The sequence below is a fragment of the Acomys minous genome (assembly GCF_964271855.1).
Source record: "Acomys minous genome assembly, chromosome: 19".
In the NCBI taxonomy this organism is placed as follows: Eukaryota; Metazoa; Chordata; class Mammalia; order Rodentia; family Muridae; genus Acomys; species Acomys minous.
Genome location: NC_140499.1, coordinates 46,884,027 through 46,902,578, shown reverse-complemented (window position 1 = coordinate 46,902,578; position 18,552 = coordinate 46,884,027).

The window sequence follows — 18,552 nt, the reverse complement described above, 5'->3', positions numbered from 1 at the left end:
CTTGCTGGCAGGGAATAACTGCTGCCTTAAAGCGTCTGGGAGCGGTCTAACCTGCTTTTGTCCCCAGCCACGGGGACGAGCTGCTGGCTCTGACTGGGCTCTACCTGATCAATAGACCTAGCAGGGGTCATTCTTGCGCGCCCTCGTTAGGACCGCCCACTTTATCCGGAGCTGTGGGCCTTGCTGGCAGGGAATAACTGCTGCCTTAAAGCGTCTGGGAGCGGTCTAACCTGCTTTTGTCCCCAGCCACGGGGACGAGCTGCTGGCTCTGACTGGGCTCTACCTGATCAATAGACCTAGCAGGGGTCATTCTTGCGCGCCCTCGTTAGGACCGCCCACTTTATCCGGAGCTGTGGGCCTTGCTGGCAGGGAATAACTGCTGCCTTAAAGCGTCTGGGAGCGGTCTAACCTGCTTTTGTCCCCAGCCACGGGGACGAGCTGCTGGCTCTGACTGGGCTCTACTTGATCAATAGACCTAGCAGGGGTCATTCTTGCGCGCCCTCGTTAGGACCGCCCACTTTATCCGGAGCTGTGGGCCTTGCTGGCAGGGAATAACTGCTGCCTTAAAGCGTCTGGGAGCGGTCTAACCTGCTTTTGTCCCCAGCCACGGGGACGAGCTGCTGGCTCTGACTGGGCTCTACTTGATCAATAGACCTAGCAGGGGTCATTCTTGCGCGCCCTCGTTAGGACCGCCCACTTTATCCGGAGCTGTGGGCCTTGCTGGCAGGGAATAACTGCTGCCTTAAAGCGTCTGGGAGCGGTCTAACCTGCTTTTGTCCCCAGCCACGGGGACGAACTGCTGGCTCTGACTGGGCTCTCCCTAGCTGTATCCCACAATATAGGGAGCTGAGGCTCATATGTGCAGGGTATAACCGCTAATTTATAGCAAGCTGGGAGTGGCCTGGCATACAGGGGCGTGGAAACTGCTACCTCCTCAGATACTGCCAGTGGCCTGAAACCGTATGGTTACAGGCACAGATCCTGTAATCTCCAACAGGCAGATCCTAGCTGTGTCAGCTCCTGCAGACCCAGCAAGAACTCCCAAATTCATGGGAAAGGCTGAACGCTCCTAAGACAGCTACAACCCAGAAGATCTGATCCACCTGGGGTCTTGGCTACAAAGCAACAGGAAAGACAGACAGCTGGGATCAACCTACACAACCAGAGAGCTTGTGTGCTGACCTTACTCTAGATCCCAATACTGCTGACTTGAGATACAGCAGTAAGGGGAAAAGGCCCAAACAGAAACCTACTTCGCGGGACTCAGCCTCGAGCCTAAGGTGTTGAGAAAAATCTACAGGAGTAGAATCTGAATCACCAGCCTGGTCCAGGGAAGTACTCCCTGTTCCCCACAGATAAGGGCACCCTACCTATAAGCAGACATCAACTATCCACTCCCAAACAGGGAAGGTCACTACAAACCACCTCCCAACATTAGACTCACCAAAATGACAAGGGGACAACGAAAGAATGCTAACAAAAACCAAAACAGGATGGCATCTCCAGATCCCAGCAATCCTAATGAAAACAACCTGGAGAACCCAACAACAATGGATATAAATGAAAACCACCTCAAATCCTTAGTAAGTAAGATGATATTGGAAGAATCAAATAAATTTTGTAAACAAATGCAGGAGGAAGCAAACAAGAGGGCTGATGACTTAAAAGAGTCATATAAAGAGGCATTTGAAGAATTTCAGAAAAACACAAATAACCAGATGAAGGAAATTATTAAAACAGTTCAAGACCTGAAGATAAAAATGGAAGAAATCATAAAAGAACGCACGGAAGAAAAACGCGATCGAGAAGCATCAGAAAAGAAAGCAAACATCTCAGAGGTGGCCTTATCTAACAGATTGCAAGAAATGGAAGAACGAATATCAGGACTTGAAGATACAATCGCACAATTGGAAACAATCATCCAGGATAATGCTAAATCTGAAAAGTTCCTGACACAAAGCGTTCATGAAATAAAAGACAACATGAAAAGAAGAAACTTGAGAATAATAGGGATAGAGGAAAGAGAAGGTAACCGACTCCACAGCCCAGAAAATATCTTTAACCGAATAATAGAAGAAAATTTCCCCAATTTGAAGAAGGAGATGCATACGAACATACAAGAGGCCTACAGAACACCAAATAGAATAGACCCAAAAAGAAAATCTTCCCGCCACATAATAATAACAACACAAAATATACAGAACAAGGAAAAAATATTAAAAGCGGCAAGAGAAAAAGGACGAGTAACATATGAAGGCAAACCTATCAGAATCACTCCTGACTTCTCAGCAGAGACCATGAAAGCCAGAAGGGCCTGGACAGAGGTTCTGCAAACGCTAAGAGAACACAGATACCAGGCAAGACTACTATATCCAGCAAAATTATCAATAACCATTGGAGGTGAAGACAAGATATTCCATGACAAAAACAAATTCACACAATACCTAGCAACAAATCCGGCTTTACAGAAGTTACTAGAAGGAAAACTCCACCCCAACCGGTCAAACTACAACCAAAAATACATAAGAAATAAATAACTACACCATTGCAAAATCACAACTTCACAAAAACTCGATTGTTATAAATACCAAAAATGAAGGGACTTACCAATCACTGGTCATTAATATCTCTCAACATTAATGGTCTCAACTCTCCAATAAAAAGACACAGACTAACAGAGTGGATGCATAAACACGACCCAACATTCTTCTGCATTCAAGAAACACATCTCAACCACAAGGACAGACATTGCCTCAGAGTGAAAGGTTGGGGAAAAATATTCCAAGCAAATGGTCACAAGAAACAAGCTGGGGTAGCTATTCTAATATCTAATAAAATAGACTTTCAACCAAAATTAGTCAAAAGGGACAAGGATGGTCACTTCATACTTGTCAAAGGTAAAGTCAACCAGGAAAACATCACGATTTTGAACATCTATGCTCCGAATACAAGGGCTCCGACATTTGTAAAAGAGTTATTAACAAAGCTTGCCCCATTCATCGATACCCACACATTAATAGTGGGAGACTTCAACACCCCACTTTCACTCAAGGATAGGACTTTGATTTCAAAACTAAGCCGGGAAATAACTTCATTAACCAATGTCATGAATCAAATGGATCTAACAGATATCTACAGAACTTTCCACCCAAACGCAAAGGAGTATACCTTTTTCTCAGCACCCCATGGAACGTTCTCTAAAATTGATCACATAGTTGGTCACGAAGCAAACCTCAACAGATACAAGAAGATTGAAATAATACCTTGTATCTTATCAGATCACCATGGTCTAAGGCTGGACTTCAACAACAATAGAAATAACAAAAAGCATACCAACACGTGGAAACTAAACAACTTTCTACTTAATGACACATGGGTCACGGAAGAAATAAGGGAAGAAATAAAAGACTTCCTGAAATTCAATGAAAATGATGGAACAACATACCCAAATTTGTGGGACACATTGAAAGCAGTGCTAAGAGGAAAATTCATAGCACTAAGTGCCTTTAAAAAGAAAATGGAGTCATCCCACATAAACAACCTAACAACACATCTGGAAGCCCTAGAAAAAAAAGAAGCAGAAACACCCAAGAGGAGTAGACGCCTGGAAATAATCAAACTCAGAGCTGAAATCAATAAATTAGAAACAAAGACAACAATCCAAAGAATCAACAAAACCAAGAGCTGGTTCTTTGAGAAAATTAACAAGATAGACAAACCGTTAGCCAATCTAACTAAAAGACAAAGAAAAGCTATCCAAATTAACAAAATCAGAAATGAAAAGGGAGACATAACAACAGACACCGAAGAAATACAAAGAATCGTAAGGACCTACTTCAAAGACATTTATGCCACAAAATTTGAAAATTTAAGGGAAATGGACAAATTTCTCGACCGATTCCATTTACCAAAATTGAACCAAGACCAGATAAACAAATTAAATAGCCCTATTTCGCCTATAGAAATAGAAGCAACCATTGATAGTCTTCCAACCAAAAAAAGCCCAGGGCCAGATGGTTTCAGCGCAGAATTCTACCAGTCCTTCAAAGAGGAGCTAATACCGATACTATTCAAGCTATTCCGAAAGATAGAAATGGATGGAATATTACCAAACTCCTTTTATGAGGCCACAGTCACATTGATACCTAAACCCCACAAAGACCCAACAAAAAAAGAGAATTTCAGACCAATTTCTCTTATGAACATTGATGCAAAAATACTCAACAAAATACTCGCAAAGCGAATACAACAGCATATCAAAGACATCATTCACCATGACCAGGTAGGCTTCATTCCAGGAATGCAGGGATGGTTTAACATACGGAAATCCATCAATGTAATCCACCATATAAACAAACTGAAAGAGAAAAACCATATGATCATCTCTTTAGATGCAGAAAAAGCATTTGACAAAATCCAACACCCATTTATGTTTAAAGTTCTGGAGAGATCGGGAATACAAGGCACTTTTCTAAACACAATAAAGGCTATATATAGCAAACCAACAGCCAACATTAAATTAAATGGAGAGATACTCAAGGAAATCCCTCTAAAATCAGGGACCAGACAAGGCTGCCCACTTTCCCCATACCTCTTTAATATAGTTCTTGAAGTTCTAGCCAGAGCAATAAGACATCAAAAGGAGATCAAGGGGATCCAAATGGGAAAGGAAGAAGTAAAATTATCCCTATTTGCAGATGATATGATAGTGTATATAAGTGACCCCCAAAATTCCACCAGAGAACTCCTACAGCTGATAAACACCTTCAGCAAATTGGCAGGATACAAAATAAACTCAAAAAAGTCAGTAGCTTTCCTATATACAAATGACAAACAGGCAGAGGAAGAAATTAGAAAAATTACTCCCTTCACGATAGCCACAAGCAATATAAAATATCTAGGAATAACCCTAACCAAGCAAGTGAAGGATTTATTTGAAAAAAACTTTAAACCTCTGAAGAAAGAGATTGAAAATGACATCAGAAGATGGCGGGATCTACCATGTTCGTGGATTGGAAGAATCAACATAGTAAAAATGGCCATCTTACCAAAAGCAATTTACAGATTCAATGCAATCCCTATCAGAATACCTACTAAATATTTTGTAGATATTGAAAGAACAATTCTCAACTTCATATGGAGAAACAAAAAGCCCAGAATAGCAAAAACAATCCTTTACAATAAAAGATCCGCTGGAGGAATCTCCATACCTGATCTCAAGCTGTACTATAGAGCAACAGTAATTAAAACAGCATGGTACTGGCACAGCAATAGGCTAGTGGATCAATGGAATCGAACTGAAGACCCAGAGATGAATCCACACACATTTGCTCACCTGATTTTCGACAAAGAAGCCAAATCCATTCAATGGAAAAACGACAGCATCTTCAACAAATGGTGCTGGTCTAACTGGATGTCTACATGTAGAAAAATGCAATTAGACCCCTATTTGTCACCATGCACAAAACTCAAGTCCAAGTGGATTAAAGACCTCAACTTAAAACCACAGACATTAACCCAGTTAGAGGAAAAAGTGGGGAAGAGTCTGGAACTCATAGGCACAGGAGACAACTTCCTGAACAGAACACCAACAGCCCAGGCCTTAACATCAACAATTAATAAATGGGACCTCATGAGGCTGAGAAGCTTCTGTAAGGCTGGTGACACTGTCAAGAGAACAAAGCGACAGCCTACAGACTGGGAAAAGATCATCACCGACTCTTCATCTGACAAAGGTCTAATATCCAAAATATATAAAGAACTTAAGAAATTAAACACCACCAAACCAAATAACCCAATAGAGAAATGGGGCGCAGAGCTAAACAGAGAATTCTCAACAGAGGAATATCAAATGGCTGAGAAACACTTAAAGAAATGCTCGACCTCCTTAGTCATCAGAGAAATGCAAATCAAAACGACACTGAGATTCCATCTTACACCCATCAGAATGGCTAAGATCAATAACTCAACTGACACCTCATGCTGGCGAGGGTGTGGAGAAAGAGGAACACTCCTGCATTGCTGGTGGGAATGCAAACTAGTACAACCACTTTGGAAAGCTATCTGGTGCTTTCTCAGAAAAATGGGAATAGGGCTTCCTCAAGACCCAGCTATTCCACTCCTTGGAATATACCCAGAGGATGTACTACCACACAACAGGGACATATGCTCAACCATGTTCATAGCTGCCTTATTCATAATAGCCAGAACTTGGAAACAACCTACGTGTCCCTCAACAGAAGAATGGATAAAGAAACTGTGGTACATTTACACTATGGAATACTACTCAGCTATTAAAAACAAGGAATTTCCAAAATTTGTGGACAAATGGATTGAACTAGAAATTGTCATAATGAGTGAGTTCACACAGAAGCAAAAAGAGCTAAATGGTATATACTCACTTATATCGAGACACTAGCCCAAGGTGTACGTCCCCATGAAAAACTGTACCTACCAGAATAATGGGTAAGAGGGGAGGACATCCTATTGAATCTTTAGGTGTGAGAAGCCTGGGAGAAAGAGGAAATGGAAGGATCCAGTGGGTCCTGGAAAACTACAGGCGAGTCTGGGCCCTGGGGTCCTCCGCAAACTGTGGCAACAGCCAAGGAAAAAATAGGCAGTAAAAACCTTGAACCCCTACCCGGACTAGCCGATGGACATTCTCCACTGTTGAGTGGAGAAGAAGATCTAACTCTCACACAAACTCTGGTGCCCCATATTTGATCATATCCCTTGGATGGAGATGCCTGGTGGCACTCAGAGGAAAGATAATAGGTCACCAAGGAGAGACTTGATACCGTATGAGCATATTCAGGGGGAGGAGATCCCCCTCAGACACAGACATAGGGGAGGGGAGTAGGGGGGGGAAGTGGGAGGAAGGGAGGGATGGGAGGATACATGGGATGGGCTAACAACTGAGATGTAATATGTATAAATTAATAAAAATGTATTAAAAAAAAAAAAAAAAAGAAAGAGTATGAATTAGTTTTCCCATCTGATTTGGTACAGGTTATGGTGACCTATGGGTTTATTTTCCCTATTTTATTAAATTGGTCCCTTCTCTATTTAGAGAAGTTACTTTACAGGAAGAGCAAGCAAAAAAACAAAAAACAAAAACAACAACAACAACAAAAAAAACAAAGGGGGGGGAGAAAAATGTTGCAATGTTTCAATTCATATTTGCTGAAATAATGAATAGAGGAATTTCACCTAGTTCATTTTATGCTTATGTAAGAAAGTAAACACAAAATTAGGAATGGTAGTCCTTTGATTATAATTCATTGCTACATTTATCAGACTTTCCAGGAATAAAGGCTAAATACAACTACAAAAAAAAAAAAAAAAAAAAAAAAAAAAAAAAAAAAAAGAAAAAAAAGAAAATAAATTTTAAACAAAAAAACTCTTTTTTCATTAAAATGTTGCATCTATATTAAAACAGAGCTTTTTATGATAGGATATAAATATTCATCAAAGTAACTAAAGGAATGGGTAGGATTAAATATTCAAAACTACTTATTATCATTTAATACCTGCTGCAAAACAGAAAGCACTCACAATCTAATGTCTAAAGTTCTTATAGATTATTAAAAACCACTATTACTTATCATTTAAATAGCTATATCACCACAAGTTTTGCATAACATGCTTTGTAAAATTTATTGTAAGCCTCATGTAGTTGTATGTACCTCTAATCCCAACACTTGGGATATTTCAGCACCTAGACCTTGGTGAGTAGGAAGTCCAGCCTGGTCTACACTAAGAATTCCAGGACATCTAGGGCTAAATAGTGAGACTCTGCCTTGAACACTACCCCTAACCTCTCAAATATATGGCACAATGTTAATCATAACTTTTGTATAATTGTGGGCTTCTCATGGCAATCTGTTACAGCAAAAAGTATAAGAAGTATTTGATAAAATCAATATCGCCTTTAGACATTTTTGGAAAATTCATTTTATACTCAAAAACTGAGAATAACCATCTGGTTGTAAATACCTCTTGTTTGTCACTTTAGTGCTTTAATAGTTCAAGTCTTACATGCTAGAACTGATGCAAGCCCAAATTGTGCAATGAATTCAATGCAAGACTTGAGCTGTGATATCTGCCATAAACAAACAAACAAACAAACTAGAATTTAGACTTCTTATATTATTGAATAATTATTAGAAAGATTCACAATTAACATGTAGTAATGACTTAGCGGTGCACGCCTTTAATCCCAGCACTCCAGAGGAAGAGGCAGGTGGATCGTTGTGAGTTCAAGGCCAGCCTGGTCTACAAAGTGAGTCTAGGACAGCCAAAGATACACAGAGAAACCTTGTCTCAAAAAACAAAAAAAACAAACAACAAAAAACAAACAAACCACCAGATTGAATATAATTCAAGGACAACATTTAATTTGTTTTTCCTACTATGAATCAAAAAAAAAAGTGTTTATATCTCCGAAAAGTTAGGTTTTAATCACTTTTGTCAGTGGAAACCCACAATAATACATATAAATCTTTAAATGAGCCTATACTCAGGTTAGAGCTGTTACAGAAATACCTTTGGCATGTACCAATGATGCCCACCTACTTCTATCCTTTCAACCAACCCTTTCTCCCCTGCTCTCCCTACTCCTAACCTCCAGCTCTGTTCCCATCCCTGACCCTTCTCCTACTCAGTTCCCTCCCTCCACCCACCTCCAGTGCCTATTTAATTCCCCTTCTGAGTGAGTTTCAGGCATCCTCCCCTGGGCCCTCCCAGTTACTTAGCTTCTTTCAATTTGTGGATTTACCATGTTTATCCTGTACTCTATGGCTAATAGACACTTATAAGTGAGTATATACCATGTTTGTGTTTCTGGATCTGGGTTACCTCTCGCAGGTTGATCTTTTCTAGTTCATTCTATTTGCCTGTAAATTTCAGCATGTCATTGTTTTTAAAGGCTGAGTGGTATTCCATTGTGTAAAAGTACTATATTTTCTTTATGCATTCTTCAGTTGAGGAACATTTAGGTTTTTTTTTTCCGGATTCTGGTTATTATCAATAAAGATACTATAAACATTGTTGACCCAGTAACCTTGTGGTATTGTAAAGCATCTTTTGGGTATATGGCCAAGAATGATATAGCTAGGTCTCAAGGTAGAACTATTCCCAATTTTCAGAGAAACCACCAGATTGATTTACACAGTTGTTGTAAAAGTTTGCACTCCCAGCAGCAATGGAGGAGTTTTCCTCTTGCTCCATATCCTCACCAGTATTTGTTGTCATTTGACTTTTTGATCTTAGCCATTCTGATGGTTATAAGATGGAATCTCAAAGTCATTTTGATTTGCATTTCCCTGATGACTAAGGCCCTTGAACATTTCTTTAAGTGTTCCTTGGCCATTCAAGATTCCTCTATTGAAAATTCCCTGTTTTCCTCTGAGCTCAATTTTTTAATTGGGTTGCTTGGTTTGTCAGTGTCTAATTTCTTGAGTTCTTTACTTATTTTGGATATTACCTCTTTGTCAGATGTAGGGTTGGTAAAGATCTTTACCCAGTATGTTGGCTGCCATTTTCTCTGCTTGAAAGGAGGCCCCAGGAAATCTATGTGGCTCACCCAGATGAGACTTCTATATGTGGGGAGATATGGAGCATGAATCGACCTCCTCCAGTAGCCAAGCAGGACTTTCAGGAGAGGGAGAGGGACATTAACCTACCCACAAAACCTTTGATCCAAAGTTTGTCCTGCCTGCAAGACATATGCACATCTTGGAGAAAGAAGGATCAAAGATTAAAGGAATGACCAACCAAAGACTGTTGCTATCCCATTACAAGGGACAGAACCAATTCCTGATGCTATTAATTTTATTCTGACATGCTTGTAGGCAGGAACCTAGCATAACTCCTCAGAAAGGCTTTACTCAGCAGCTGATGGAAACAGATACAGAGAACCACAGCCAGACGGAGCTTGGGAGAGTCCTGTGGAATAGTTGGGGGAACAATTGAGGAAGGCAGAGGGACCAAAGACTTCACAAGAAGACCTACAGGGTCAACTAACCTGGGCCCATGGAGGCTTACAGCGACTTAGGCTCCCTGCACATATGTAGTAGATGAGCATCTTGGTCCTCATGTGGGTCCCCAAAAAACTAGAGTAGGTGTCCTCTCTGACTCTGATGCCTGCCTTTGGATATCATTCCCCTAAGTGGTCTGCCTTGTCTTCCCTCATTGGGAGGGAATGTGTTTAGTCCTGCAGCTACAGAACATGCCAGGGTAGGTTGGTACCCATGGGAGACTTCCCTGTTCACTGAGGAGAAAAAGAAAGGAGGATGAGGAGAGGGATAGATGAAGGGAGGCTTGGAGGAGAGGAGGGACTGTGATCAGCATGTAAAGTGAATACATAAATTAATGGGTGAAAAGGGAAATATCTTGTAAAATTTCACCATTTTTATTATATTACATATATAATGCTTTTCATTACTAATATATAATGTATGTAGATACTTCTTGAGAGTTTATTTGTGTGCATTTATAGAAAGCACAATCTCATTTATTAAAATAAAGAGCTACTTAAAATTGTAAGTGACTTATTTTGTCCTGAAATGTTGACTTTATTTCTACCTAGTTGTCTTTTTCCCCTTGTTAAGGACACCAAAAGCTTTCCTTGAGTGGTTTTTGCTTTGCTTTTTTTCCATTCAGACTTTATTAATATTTGATAACTCAATTTTGTATATCTCTCCTACTGTCCTCTATCTTGGTCTCTCCTTTTTGCCCACGTCTCTGTCTGCGTCTCTTTCACTTGCACGCATATAAACTTTTGGATATAAGTATTTCTTTCTTATGACTGGTTATTTCTCCTACTGTTTCTGCCAATGATTCCACCACTTGCTTGACTCATGTACCTTCATCAACTGCAACCTGTGAGGCATACTCCAGTCCCAGCTGACATTGGCTCCAGCTTGTCCAATACTGCACCCAGCCAGAGTCTCACTCCACAGGCTCCAGTCTGACTGGGGAAAGAGGTAATCTGACAGAAATGACTTAATAGCTAGGGGCAGACTGTACACCAAGTGCATACCTGCCAGGACAGCAGAAATGCTGTTTACTGTAAGGGATGAATAGCTACTTATAAGCGTCTAGCTGCAGGAAATTAAAGTTTCCAGATGGCAAGAGTGCTGCTGATCTGTGTGCATCAGTCTGCCTTGTAATTCTTCAAGTAATCACAATCTGAGTATTTCCAGCCTGAAACTAAAAAGACAGTCTGTCCCTGCCCTACTGTTTCCTTCATACTTGCAGGTTTTTAAAACAAACAAATAATTTCTTGATAGAAATTATTGTCGAAAATATTTAAACATTGAATATATAGTACTTTAGAAAATAAACAGATTCAGAACTGTTTATTCTCTTTTTGAGAAATAAAAAAATTACAAACAATAACATTTCCCTAGCTTCAGGAAATTCTTAAAAATTCATCAGAGGCAGTGTTCTCTAAGAACTACAGTTATAGTGACTGCGGTTAATAGAGCTCCTGTAAGGCATAGTGATATACTACCTCAAAATTCTGTAATTCCTCATAGTTTTATTAACTGAATATCATACTTGGTAACTTAAAGCTCAGCCCACTTTAAACTCAAAAGTATCCTCAGCTTTGCAGGTGACATATTAAGAATGTAGATAATTCCTATCACACCTTTTCTTTCATTATTTATGCTGTATTGGAACCAGCAGGCTTAGAGTGATGATTGAAAACATGGACAAAGTGAAATACTTTTTTTCTTGATAAAATCAAATAAATCATAAATAGAGAAAGCCAGTATATCTTCTTTTAAAATATCTTAAACTGGAGAGATAGGTCAGGTAAAGGACGTGTCACACAGGCATGGACTCCTGAGTACAAACTCCAAGCAGCCACATTAATCTAGGCAGCAAAGCGCACACCTGTAAATGATATGTTGAAATGGTAATACAGAGGGCAGAGAAGCGAGAAGCCGTAGATGGTCATTGTTTCTTTCAGTTTCCTTCCTCCTGTTGCTATGACAGAAGGAATATGAAAGTGAAATTGTTTATTTCATCCTATACTTTCTGCTCCTAGTTCATTGTTAAGGGAAGTCAGAACAGAAACTCAAGGCTGAGTACTACTGGCTGGTTGGCTCTCTGGATAACAAACTTTTGTAAAAACTTTCTTATAATACTTAACAATACCTGTGAGAGATGGTGCACTGGAAGAAAACCCATGGCTATTAATTTTCTAAATCAATATAATTGCTAACAACAGTTTATGAATATTTGTCCTATACCTAAAGATAATTGTAGGCTTTGCAATTATTAAGGAATCTTTATTTGCAATATATTGAGACTACTACAGAAAACCACACATGATCAAAATACAGTTTCCGAGCCCAGTCTCAATGGCTGCATCTATAAACCACTCCCAAAGCAAAGGCTCATTGAATATTCAGGATTGGAGGCAACAAAGATTTTTTTAGGGCCTCCCCAAGTTTACAGCTGGATTTTTTTATTTTATTACTTTATTCATAATACATCTCAATTGTTATCCCATCCCTTGTATCCTCCCATTCCTACCTCCCTCCCATTTCCCCTTACTCCCTTCCTTTATGATTCTGAGTGAAGGGGACCTCCTCCCCCTGTATATGCTAAGAGGGTATTAAGTCTCTTCTTGATAGCCTGCTATCCTTCCTCTGAGTGCCACCAGGCATCCATCAAGGGGACGTGGTCAAATATGGGGCACCAGAATTTGTGTGAAAGTCAGACCTCACTCTCCACTCAACTATGGAGATTATCCTGTCCATTGGCTAGATCTGTGTGGGGGTTCGAAGTTACTGCATGTATTGTCGTTTGCTGGCAAGATTTAAGAGCTAGTGGATAAAGGAGTTTGCTGTGAGATTGTGTCTCATAATAATATTAGAACATAGATTCATAAAATCTCACCAGCATGCCTTCTCAAACGTGAGGTGACAATGGATGATATCAATGGACATGCCAAAGTGCATAAGAAAGCTTCATTGAACTAATTAAATTATTTTTCTTACATCATTTTTATGGATTTTTTTTTTTGTGAAATTCACATAATGTGCCCCAATTCCACTCATCTCCCCATTCATCCCATTACTACCCTCCATCCTTGCAAACTCTCCCCTAAGAGAAAAACAAATAAGATAATTTTTAAAATTCTTGTCATGGAAGCTGTACTCTATCGGTGTGTCACACAGTCCACCACTCTGTCCATACATCTTCATTTCCAAATGTTCATTGTAATGGGTCACTGGTCTGTTAGAGGCTTCTAGCTTCTGCTGTACTGTACTGCATCTTCACAGTTATTCCTCTAGGATATCTTATTATTATTTTGTGTCATGGAGATCCTACAGCTCTGAATCTGCAGGACTGGCCCTTTCATACACTCCAGCACACCACAGAGAGGTAGATACTGGGGTAGACCAACTCAAAGCATTGGATATGGGCTTGGCAGGTAGTGAGTTTGTCAGCCAGCCAGGTTTCCTATGACTGGACCACCAGGGCAAGCTCTCCATCACTGGCCAGGATAGCTCCTCCAATGCTGCAAATGGCAAGGGTCAGGGTAAACTCTCCTTCTCTGATGTTCTCAGGGGTGCCTCGCTCACACCTTGGCCACCAGGGCCAGCTCTGTTATGCAGTCTAAGAGAGGGATAGGGCCTACTCTCCTGAGTAGTGCAGCCAGCAAGGGACAAGGCCATCCCGCCAATTCTCATTACACTGGCAACAGTTCTTTTGACTACTCCAAACAACAGGAACAGGGAATGGTCACCTCTCCTTCACCCAGGCCTCCTTAAGGCAGACTAGGGGAAGGACCAGATCTTCAGAGTATAGTGGCCAGAGAGGAGCAGGGTCAGCTCAGCACAATATCTATATGCTTGGCTTTTGCTGATAAAACAGGCCACAGACATCAACATAGACCAAGCCTCAAAAGATCATGTAGTCAGACATGTCCTTTAACAGAAGCCTGTTGCAGGATCTCACTATGGCCTAATTAAATATGCCTGTTACTGCAGACAAGTCTCCAGTTCCACCTTTCTCTGCAGTGTACAAACTTTTGGCTCCACTTTCTCTTTCATCTCTCTACCACATATTCCATCTTTCCCATCTTTCTGTCACACATTCATACATTGTAGTAGCACATGTGATAGGTGCATTAGTGTGATAGGTGCATTTCTTCAGACCTCCCAAGGCTAAGTGTAATAAAGAATTAAATTAAAAAATTGTACACATCATTACGATACAATGGTCCTCCCAAGATGCTATTGAGTTCAGTGTTTTGTTGGCTATCTACTGGATAAGTAGCCAACCCTTAATAGTAGTTCATTTTCCCAGTGAAACTTCTGTTGATAACACTACATTTGCATCTGCAAGTAATAATCATTTTAAGGTTGCATATGAGTTAGGAATGGGAGCATATGTCCACTTCTTTCACCTCTAGGACCCCATCAGTGCATATACATGCATTTCCTGTGCAAGCTGACCAGTCTCTGTTAGTTCATGTGTGTATTGGATGTGCTGTGTCTGGAGAAACTTATTCCCCTGATGTTTTCCATCCATTCTGGATGTTAACACTCTTTTCTACCTCTTCTTCTAAAGGGTGTCCTGAATCAAGAATAGGTGCTTTTGATGAAAAAAGGGAATTTGATAATAGATAAAATTTGACTAGGAAACTAGGCACATATTGAACTAATTAAAAAACAAATGACTATTGTAAATCATATAAAGAACATTTAGTTAAGAATGTAGAAAATGTTTAAAATAATGTATTTTCATGATATGTCTTATTCATATTTTTTTCTGAAAACAAACTCTTAATTCAAAATGAAAATACTATGAAAAATTATTCAACAAAGAAGAATAAAATCATTCAAAACTAAATTCATGCATTTAATTGTTATCTTCAATTTAATTTTATATACAAATGAAAAAACAACACATTTCACAATAGCCTGAAATAATATTAATATTTGTGGGCAAGTCTAACAAAGATACACACACACACACACACACACACAAACACACACACATATATATATTAAGTCTTTGAAGAAAGAATTTGAAGATATCAGAAAATGAAAAGATATCCTAGGCTCTGTATTGGTTTGACTACCATCGAAAAAGTGATCATTCTAGCAAAAGAAAAATATAGATTCAATGAAATGCCCATCAAAATTTCAACACAAATTTTCACAGACATTGAAAGGAAAATTATCATCTACATATGGAAAAACATAACAAAACAAACAAACAAACAAAAACCCAAAAAGAGATTTTGAAAATTCTGAATAAAAGAACTGCTGAAGCATCAACACTCCTGATTTCAAGTTGTACTATAAAGGGATAGTAATAAAAACAGCATGATAGTAGCATACAAAAAGACACTTTGATCAATGAAATTGAACCGAAGCCACACTAGTATAGACAGCGGATTTTTGAAAAATATGACATCAGTAAACTCTGGGCAAAAAAAGGCAGATTTTTCAACAAATGTTGCTTGTAACATTGGATGTCTGCAAGTATAAGAATGCAAATAGATGCATACTTACCCTATGGGAAAAGAAAACAACAACAACAACAACAACAACACCTAACCAACCAACCAAACAAACAAACAAAAAAAGAATGCAAATAGATTCATACTTACCCTATGGGAAAAGAAAACAATGACAACAACAACAACAACAACAAAACCTAACCAACCAAACAACCAAACAAACAAAAAAAGAATGCAAATAGATGCATACTTACCCTATGGGAAAAGAAAACAACAACAACAAAACCTAACCAACTATGGAGAGCCACAGAGCCCTTTGTGGACCTCCCCCAAGATGGCGCCTGGCATGCAGCCAGAGCTGCCTCGGTGGAGGTAAACAAGTCTTTATTTGGAAGACAGACGCCGGCTGCTTACAGTAGCTCTGCCTCTACGAGCCTATCAGCTTAGTGTGATTGGCTGTTTGGGTGGTATAAATGAGCGTGACGGGAGTGGCTCAGGGGATTCTCCAAGAAGAAAAGCCTGAATAAACCGCTTGAGAGAAGAACTGGTGGTCGCGTCTTTCTTGCTGGTCAAGCGAGGTGTGACAACCAACCAACCAAACAAACAAACAAAAAAAGAATGCAAATAGATGCATACTTACCCTATGGGAAAAGAAAACAATGACAACAACAACAAACCTAACCAACCAACCAACCAAACAAACAAACAAACGAATGTAAATAGATGCATACTTACCCTATGGGAAAAGAAAACAACAACAACAACAACAAATCTAACCAACCAACCAAACAAACAAACAAGCAACCCCCCCCCAAAAAAAACTGAACTCTAAATGAATTAAAAACTTCAACATAAAATCAGAAACAATAAACCTGATAGAAGAGAAAGTGGAATATAACCTTGAGCTCATTGCAAAATGGAAAAACTTTCTGAACCAATAACACAGGCACTAAAATAACCAATTAATGAATGTTATATTTCATGAAACTAAGTAGCTTCTGTAAGACAAAGGGCATCATCATTTGAACAAAGTGACATTTGTAGAATGTAAAAATATTTCCACCTCTATAGAGGACTAATACACAAAATGTATAATGACCTCAAGAAAAGAGATACCAAAAAAATAAATAATCTCATCTGAAATGGGAAGGGAACAGGAGGGCAAAATGGGAGGGAGAGGGGGATGTAGAGAGAGAAAGCAGAATTTGAGAAGTGATATGGAAACCTAGGGCCATGGAAATCTCCTAAAATTAGAAGTATGATCCTAATAATGTCTCCAAATAATGAGGGACATGGAGTCCCAATTCCCCACTTCCTGCCACGTTGCTTCTTGCTTCAGTTTCAGAACTGAGTTACATCCAATTGAGTTGTTGGCTGAATGGTTCCTAAGGAATTACACAGACAAACCAAGATGTTGCCAAGATGATAAGTTGTTGCTCACAAACTGATTTTAAGGTTCCTTTGCTGAAAACAACAACCACACAGCTCATTGATGTGTAGAGGCCCAACAGGCGCCTATGGAGGTCCTTCACCCTTATGTCATCGTGTCTTTGGAACAGAAAGGTACTTTGAAGGCTTCCGAAAGGAAAATGTACATGACAGGTCAGCCACAAAACCTTTTGTCGACATTCTATCCTGACTGCAAAACATGCATGTGCATTGGTATCACAAAGGTTGTGGGAGCAATCATCCAAAGCCTGATTTGTCTTAAGACCCACTCCTCAACATGGAAGCCATACAAGACTCTGCTTATGAGACCAAGAACCACATCTCCAGGATAAAACCAAATAGTACTGATTTTTAAAAAAATAAAGAAAAAGCAGTGATAACAATGACTCCAAATAATTTTTGGCTATAATCAGACATCAGAGATTAGTCAGCCATCTTCAGAGAAGCTTTTTTCCCTGCAGAAGATGGGACTAAATACAAAGACAGACCCACAACCAGAAAAATCTGAGTGAGAGAGAGAGAGAGAGAGAGAGAGAGAGAGAGAGAGAGAGAGAGAGAGAGAGAGAGAGAGAAAGGTCTAAATAGGATATCTTCATCAAATCACTCCCCTCAGAGCTCAGGGAAACCCATTGAAAAAGAGGCAGAATTCGTGTAAGAGCCTTAGGGCATAGCAAGCACCTGGAGAACAATATCTGTCCTCTAAATCAACAGAGAAAAGCCCATAAGAACTCACAGAGTTGAAGCAGCATGCACCAAGTCTCCAACAGTCTGAACTAGGTCTTCTGTGTACGTATTTTACCTCTCAGCTTTGAGTTTTTATGGGACTCATGAGTGTGGGAATGAATGGGATCTCTGATTCTTGTATGTCCTCTTGGGCTCTTTTTTCTTCTGTTGATTTGCATTGTCCAACTTCAATGTAATGGCTTAAAAACTTATTATTATAATTTGTTTTTTTTATAGAAGACTTATGTGTTATAATGAGAAATGGGAAGAGAGTAGATCCAGATGTAAGAGGCTGTGGTGTTGTACCGGGAGAAGCAGAAGAAGCAGAGATTGTAATCAGATTGTATTGTGTAAGAAAATAATCTATTTGCAGTAAGAGTAGGGATAGGGAAAAACCACCCTAGATAATTTCAACACAAAAAAATTTAGTTTTAAAAATACTACATTTCATTGCATTTGTAAGGAGCTTTCAGGAATTTCTGTCTTCATATTCCATTTCTGATATTTCCAAACCACAGATATATTATCTGTATGGCCAATTAAAAGGAGCAGCTGCCCCATTCTCTCCCCATGCTTGTCTTTGTTCTTTAGACCTGGTCATGATCTACTTCATGACTGAGGATACTCAGTAGACTATTACAACCAATGTCTTCGTCTGCTCATTATTAGCTAAAATACCCATAATTAACCGCAGGCAGAAACTACAGGACTAAAAACGTAGACAAAAGTAAAGGAGTTTATCAGCATCTATGACATTAGTAATTAAAGTTGTCTAATTCAGATTTTAGGTGGTGCTATTTGTGGTTATAAAAGTCATAGTTACCTGGGTTATACTTTAGCATATTCATAAAAGTGACAATGTACTTTATTTATATTGAATGAATTTAATT